We start from the raw sequence: 8,296 nt of genomic DNA on the forward strand, positions 1-8,296 counted from the left end.
TGGAGGGGTGGGTTACTAAGGGTATGAACCAGAAGTGAATTCTTGCCTCTTTTTTTCTCTGCTTCTGGGCTGGCACAGGAAGAGCAGTTGTCCTTCTGTTTTAGGGGTAGCTGATGTTGGAATGAACCTACTGGAAGCTGTGAGCTAAAATAAACTTCTCTTCTTTCAAGTTGGGAGTACCAGGTATTGTGTCCCAGCAAAGGAAAAGTGACTAATCACAGCAGATCCCTCTTGGTGGATCCCCAAATGGACATTGTGAAGGGAGACTAGGAAGACGGAGAGAATTGGCTCCCACACATACGTAGTGGCTTCTGTGACTGCTGAAACATCGCTCCTGTCATGCTCCTTGGCTGGGAAATGTTGTGGATAAGATGATCTTCTTGAGAAAAGCCTTTGCTCATTTCCAACTAGATATATATTTAAAAGTATGAAGTGCATTTTTTTCCACAGACTGTTCCCTCCGTGTTGTAAGGCAATGGATGAATAGGTAATAACCAAAAGACATTTTAAGGAATCTGTATAGAAATGGATTCTAATTATGACAATGCTTTAAATCCATTGTTTGATCCTCAAGAATAATGCTTTTGTTGAGGAAATTATGTTAAAATGAAATTAATTCATCTTTGCAAAGGGACCAATGGATGAAAAGGTCTGTAAAGTGCAAATTGTTGTTATTAATTTACAAGATAAAGTGCTTGTTGTTTTGGGAATCAGTCCCAGAGCTGTCTTTTTTCCCATAATCTTATATTGTGGGTAGTTATACACAGACATTAATTTGATAAAGATAATTACAAGAATCTATCACTGCTGGAGTTTTAGTTTATTTCATTGTGAACTTTTGGGGGCTTTGGATTAGTTGATTAATTTATATTGTGTATGTGTTTGTTGGCGAATGCCTGAAATATTTACTAAAATTAATACTGAGCACGTTTTTACCTTTTCACAATGAATCTGTTTGATTAACAGCGCGGTATTTATTCAGTTAGGGATCTTAAATACCAGATGCAAATTTCAAATAATCACGTGAACAATCAAGTTCAAATATTTAACAGATCAGTGCAGAAAAGATTAAGTGGAAAATATACTTTAAAGGACAAGTGTGTGTGTGTGTGTGTGTGTGTGTGTGTGTGACAGAGAGAGAGACGTGGAGAGGGAGAGAGATAGAGAGGGAGGGAATCAGTGGTGTATTTTAACCCTTTCAGAACTTTATGGTGTGGCAGACACACAGATGGCAAAAGGGCGATGTTTTCCACTTTAGGAAATTTTCTCTTCTTTAAAAGTTTCATGTAACTTTTCCTTCTATATAAGGGAACAGCTTTCTATTCTAGTTGTGTGTAAGCATCACCAGGAGATCTTGTTAAAAATACAGATTCCTGGGCCTGTGGGATTCTGAATTGTAGTTCTGGTCTGAAAGCCTACACACCTTTACTTTTAATAAGCTCCCCTGGTAATTCTGATGCAGAGCTTGCTTTAGGAAGTTCTAAACTAAGGCATTCCTGTGGAAGTCTGCTCCTAGATAGAAACATGATATCATATTAATTTGTCCTTAAAATTGTAAACAGTAAAGCTTAAGGAAAAACATTGCTCTGTTTCCCTCAATGATCAAGTCTTATCCCCAACTTTATGTCTTCTTTTCTTATTGCCAGAGACCTTGAGACGCCTATCACCTCCAAGCAATATTGTTTCCCAGTTTCTTACCAAGGAAGCAGACACTTACCGATTTCCAGCCTAATCTTCTGACATTTAGGGTTAAAGCCACCTTAAGCCTAGCTCTGTTGACAAATGGGCCTTCTCCTTGCTCCCTGGATTCTGCTGCCTGTTGTGCTTCAGTGACTATGAGCTGGTCTCTGGATTCTTCCTTAAATCTTAGTGTTGAAAACCTGGTTGGTACCTTTGCCACCCTAGGATTGGAGCTCTGCCTTGATTTCCCTCGAATCTCCTCCCAAGGATGTTAGAACTTGCTTGAAAACCTTGATTTAGAGGCCAGACACATCTATAAGATGTTAGATTTTTCCCGTGTATCCTGGCATTCTTCACTCAGTAAAACCTGTTTCTGCTCTGATTCACCTCACCCACCTACCAAGATACTTTGTATTTCTAGCAATAGAACTTCTACCAACATCTTAAGAGTGTGTAAGCGGATTAAACCTAGCAATATATACCATGCGTTTTCTGTTTTGATTTTGTCCTCTTTCTCACTGTTCTGATCATAAGGATGAATTTAACAGCTGTTGATTTACTTTACTCTGATCTGTAAACTATGTCTGTCCTAATTTTGATTTCAAACAAATTAACATCCAGCTTATCACTTAGATAACAGAATTTAAAGAGGTCATTCCCGTCTTTGAGCATTTTCAAGGTTGTAATGCAAATGAGGGCTTAAAGATCCAAGTAAACCCTAAATGTGGCTGTCTGTGTATTCTCCCTGGTCTAACAAAGGTCAGACTAAAAACAGAGGGTTTTCTCTCTCTAGAGGGCTCAGTAAGAAGCTGCATGATCATGGAAGATCCCATAAGAAAGATCCAAAATTAGGGTTTATCTACCCCAGCTTTGAGAACAACAAGTCATCGTTCATGACCAAGTTAATAGCCAGGGCTGCAAAAAGCATCAGCTCTGCTGTATGGAGTTGTAGATGGATTATACTGGATTTCTCAGAAGAGGTTGATGGAATATATTGGTATAAGGTAATATGATAAATGTCTTAAATACATGATCCTCAGTATAATTTAGTTTTTTATCTAACCCAAGACTCTAAAGCCACTTGCTCTGTAATGATGAAAATAAAAAAGGTGACTTGTCAAAGGTACAGGGGGTCAGGAAGTGTTGGTTTGGGAATAATTTTTCAAAAGACCTTGGAAGTTTAATCATTACACAAGCCTTGACCTTCTATTATGTCTTATCCATTAGAAAGGTTGGTTAAATCACACAGTTATCTACGAATCTTGATGTTTCATTAGACCATGTGTCTCAGAACAGTTTTTTACCAGTCAAATGACAGGCTTGGATGCTGCTAAGCTGAATCGGGGAAGAGCATAGTCTCAAAAGTCTACCCTGCAGTAAGATGGGTTCTGATACAGATTGGGCTTCCCCAGACAGGCCTACAAGTCTGAGAAAGCTCCTGAGGCTAAGAAGGGGGTTGAGAGAATGTTTTGGACTATCCACACCTGGGCCAGCTCTTAGAGCTAGAATGCAGAATACCTTAACTTTCAGTAAAAGAGGATGACAGATGATGGATATTAGTGGCTAATCTTTTTCCTTAGATAGGAATTCATAGGATTGGGTACGAATCTTGGGCCCCATGAAGCTAAACACACTTTTGCATTGACTGCCTTGCCAGCATCCCTTCAGGGTCAGGGTGGATAATGAAGCAGTCCCACCTTCCCCCTTTATTATGCACCTGGGCACTGCCAGCTGGGCTGACCTTCCATTATGATCAGCATCGCTTCTGTCTTCAGATGATGTCAAGGCCCTGGAGATCTGTTTAGGCAGAGTATTGCTCTAAGTCTCCATGTTTATCTGACTTAGTCACCTAACATGGAAAAATAATGGAAACAAACACCTTGAAAGAAACTCTACAAAAATATCTATAAAGTCAATTTTAGTAAGCATTGAGTGCTGTAAATTTCAGATGAAGTACTTCCTTTGTGTTTTCAGTGGAGCTTCATGAGTGACTGGCATGGCATGGCAATTACAAACAGCTAGGAAAACTCAAGCTATGTTTTGACCTCAAAGGTTTAATCCTTGAAGTCTCCAGGATGACAACTGTAAAGCATTCTCTTAAGCTAAGTAGGGTCAACAGAACACAGAATTTTGCTACCAGTAAATATCTATAGGTACTCACAAAATACTTGGCAAACATATTCATATGTTTTAACTACTTACTGTTCTTTGTATCAGTTGATGGTAAAGTAAAGGTAGGAAGATGCACTCTGTTAGTTTACTTCAAATGAAGATCACCTGTTAGCCTTATTTCTCCTCAAAGGGGTTAATCTAAGGAACACAGGCTTTCGGAATTGTGTCACTATTTCAGGAAATGTTAGGAGAGACACTCAGATCATAGCACCCATTTGTCCTGGGGAGAGTTATGCAAATTACTGGAACTTAAATATATTTCAATTTCTATTTCTTGAGCATGCACACTTTTCTAGGGTTTTTGATGATTGAAAAAAAGAAATTTGAAGCCCGTAAATTTGCAGCATTCAATGTCATAAATGCTCATTTCTGAACTGTGATTGTATATTGTTTCATGGCGCATGCTGACACGTGCTTATTCCTGTCATAGCCAGGATGATGTGCTTTAGGCTGATTACAGTTTGAGATGACTCTTAATGGAGATTCTAGGCATAGCCAATATAATACAATATGGCATATACCTATTGTGTTAGCTAGGTTAAGACTTTCATCAATTATTAAGACAAATGCAGCTCTTTTCTAACACTTAACACCAAATTTTAACTAGCTTAGACTCAGCTTTACTAAGGAAATTATCTAAGCAAACAGGCGTGTACTATTCTCTTTTGACTGAAAATAAACATGTTCACTGATCTCCAATTTTGCTGCTTGTGGTGACAGAACAGAGAAAAAAGAGCCACAAAAATATAGGCCAGAGAGGGATGTGGCTGGTAGTTTGATCAGGACCGGAAACCACATAAAGAATGAAGGTGTTTCTCTAGAAAGCAATATAAAACAAAATCCAAAACAAAGAGCAGGCATCTTGTAGAAAATTCATACATAGGTAAGCAGGCAGATGATAGGTACATAGTTAGCCACAAGGAATGTGTGGCTTCTCACTTTTTCTCCTTCCATGAAGACTTTTAGATATAAGTAGAATATTTCAAAATAGCAGAGGAGCCACAAAAGTGCTATGGCATACCCTGGGCAGAGAAATTGCCTAAACTGTGTAAGGCTCTTTCCTGCCTTTGTTCTTTACAAAAATAATCTAAACTCTCTCAAGTGGTTTCAAGGCCTGACTTGATAAAATCCCTACCTGCCCCTTCAGCCACATGTGTGCTTTGTTCATTCTGCGCCTCTCAAACCGACCTTCTTTTATTTCCTTGACATGTCGCATCCTCTGTGGAAACTGGCTGGATTACCCTTCTCTCCTCAGTCCAACCCTTTTTTTTTTCTTCTTCTTGTTTTTTAGGTCTCCGCTGAAGTGTTGCTTCCTCAAAGAGGCCCTTCCTGATTTCTCCATCTCCCTACTAAGTGTAGGTCTCCCCCACCAAATATTTCTATAATACACTAATTTCCGTTCTAGCATTCAATACTGTTGAATTAGTCTGTTTTATGTTTTTTCCATTATACTATGAGCTCTATGTATGCATCATTATATTAGCCCAATGATACTTCCACTTGGATTTTGACCAAGTTTTCTGGATGTATTAATAAGTAAAGCAGACTACTGAGTTTCCAGGGAAAATGAACACTTATCTGTAAAATTTGAGAAATAATAAGTTCTCATGGGTCATTGTGAAACGTCATGTAAAGCAGTGACTGAAATTTCTCATATACACATCTTACTGATTTGTATCTAGTAAGTCAGTTTCAGTTCTTTTATTGGAATTAGTAGTATGGAAACTAATACATAATTACACATCTCTTCTTAGATGTATCAGAATGCTTGAACTCTACAGAGTCAAAACAAAATGTTTTCTTTTTCTTTAATCCTGTACCCAACTTCAGTGAGCAAGGCTCCCTTGTTCAGCGTGCATTACCACCCTTAACTTCTTCTTCCCTTTAGCCAAGCCTTGAACAGGTCCCATCAGTTTTATATGTCTCCAATCCATCCATATTTACTCATGGGAAGTTCTTCTATGCTAGAGTCTAGCATTGTTCTTGTGAGTCTTTAGTCATATGGAACCAGAGCTATTGTTGGTTTGGTCAACACAATTAAGGATAAAGAATCAACAGCTGCATCTTGAACACAAATTTGGACTAGATATAGATTTTAGAAGTACCATTCATATCTCACAAATAGTTAGAAAAAACTGTTGCTTAATCTTGGACATATCCCCCCATAAATCACCGTTAGGAAAATCTTTTGTTGTGAAGCAGAACTCTCGTCCCGTGGTATATTCTAGAAAAACAGTACATGTAACATGGAAAGATGGCTCTTGTGGAAGAATTAGAGAAGACATGTTAGTGAACAGAATGAAAAGGCTTGCATTTGTATCAGGTAAGCATAAAGAGAATAAATTCTGATGAATCCTTTGATTTCTTTGGAAGCAAACTGGTTTGTTGAACAGCACTACTTAGGTCTCCTGTGGCAGGAGAAAGAATTTTCTACTCAGCCAGCATACTGTTTGCCCAGCTGTGAGCAGATGAAATTTTGCATCTGAGCACAGATGAGATTAAAAAGAAAAAAAAAAACCCCTGAAAATCCGAGCTAAAAATATCTATATCCACTTAACACAAGCAAATATACCATGGGGAAATGCCAAACCAAATTAAGTCTGTAAGTCTCCTTTTAGGTGAGAATCTTTATCTTTGCCCCTTGAGGAAATGTGGTGGCTTTTCAGGGACATATGCTGCCCCTAAGAAGAGGCCTTTTTCTTAAACTTTTCCATTATTTTCTTTAAATAATAAAACACCTGGTCTCACAAAGCATGTCGATGAAGGACAAGATGAGGAAAGACTTATTGAAAAGATGTCTTTGAATATGGATGCAAATATAGACTCTTGCGTTTCCTGAGGCAGCCCATACCCTTTTCACTGACCTCAATACGAATTGAGTCCATTATTATAATAAAACAGTAGTTCTCCACCAATGTGTCTTATCCAATGTCATTGTGTTTAAGAAGCCTGATTTCTTTTGTCACAAAAAGTAACATCCACTAAATTATCTGGAAGGAATTGAAGTTCATTTGATAAAACACTTAGTAATTTTAAAAGCTGGCACCAAGAGCATTGGGGAAATATGAGAAGATGGAAAGAAATAAAAGACCATACAAAGTTAATGATCACTTAAGGACTATTATTTATTAATTCATTTCTCTAATGTGGAAAAATAAAGTGTTTGAGTGAAATACAGGCAGTTGTTTGTGATTACAGGAACAATATGATCCCTCCAAAATATGCCAGAAATTACAAATCAGGTGAAGCTTATTATGTCTTTCATAGGGCGTGACAGACTACTTTGTATCTAGTTGTCCCTTTCTGGCCATTCATTAAAAGGCACGCTTTCTACATGTGCCAGCATCTCACACATTTTTTGTGAGTTACTGTGAATCCCAGATTAACAGCAGAATGAATCTCTGTATAGTTGTCACCTGGAGTGTAAACTCCCTTAGTTCTAGTGCTTATGTCTGGGTCCCCAGCATTCTTGGTGAGCTGCTCTGTCCTTCAGAAAAGTTAGAGGTCCAAGTCTTTCTTATGCAGTCCTGTGCTACATTGTCATATCTTATAGGGTTCTTCTGCAAAATCATAACTTGCCTATCTTGTCTTTTATTGTTGAGTGTATTTAACCTGTTTATCTTTAAGATACTCATTCTTATACTACTAGTGGTAAACTGGTTAGTCCTATATCTGCCTTTCTTAATAAATTTTGGTCTTAATAGTGTCAAAACAAGTACCCCCACCAACATAGCCAAATATCATGTAGACCTCTTCCAGTTTTTTCTATTATTTTGGCTTTTTAGTATACCTAGAATAAGTCTATATTTTTTTCTACCGTTTACGAGGTTCTGGCCTCTACATACTGCTTTTGATGCATTTCCTTTCCCTCTCCTCCTTGCCTTCTGTACTCCAACTGTGCTAGTCTTAGGTTGTTTTCAACACACAGGAAGCCCTTTTTCCTTCTCCAGTACTTTTGTACTTGCTCTTCCCTCTATTTTGAGCGCTACTATTTGTTACCTTCTTATGTGAAGCTTCTCAATAAATTTAATATTTTCAGAGATATTTTTCGTGACCATGCTGCCTGAAGTAGATTTATTTTATTGAACACTTAAAATGGCACACGTAACCAATTTATTTTCTCATCTATTTCTTAGCGTGAATCTCTGAATAAAGTTCAAGCCCCATAAAGGCAAGATCTGTATATGCCTGGCCATCAGCACCTCCCAGCTTTTATTGGGTCTTATACTAACAGATAAGTATGGAAATGTTAGAAATAAATTTTTAGCTAAGATAAAGTATTCTTCACTTGAAGAAAATTCATTAAACAAAAAATCAAATGTATAAAAAAGTAATAAAATCAATTCTCCCAAGAAAGGAGTATTTTGTTCTGACATACAGACTTCCATTTGCAAACTACACAATTGCATAGTGATTGCATCATATTTCATGAAAACCATGGAGC

General features: G+C 37.7%; 1 long non-coding RNA gene across 2 annotated transcripts in view; it reads left to right on the plus strand.

The window, feature by feature from the left end:
• LOC109118152 overlaps positions 1 to 8,045 on the plus strand; it is a 411,352-nt gene extending 403,307 nt beyond the window's left edge. The window contains exons 4-5 of one of the 2 annotated variants that reach the window (XR_004518080.1): positions 5,144 to 5,207; positions 7,989 to 8,045. This is a non-coding gene — a long non-coding RNA (uncharacterized LOC109118152). Of the gene's footprint in view, positions 1 to 5,143; positions 5,237 to 7,988 lie in introns of those variants that run through there. The other variant, XR_002025450.2, reaches the window with a different exon arrangement.
• Positions 8,046 to 8,296: the final 251 nt, after the last annotated feature.

The sequence above is a fragment of the Fukomys damarensis genome, unplaced genomic scaffold (genome assembly GCF_012274545.1).
Source record: "Fukomys damarensis isolate Sample0158 unplaced genomic scaffold, DMR_v1.0_HiC HiC_scaffold_3, whole genome shotgun sequence".
NCBI classification, from domain to species: Eukaryota; Metazoa; Chordata; class Mammalia; order Rodentia; family Bathyergidae; genus Fukomys; species Fukomys damarensis.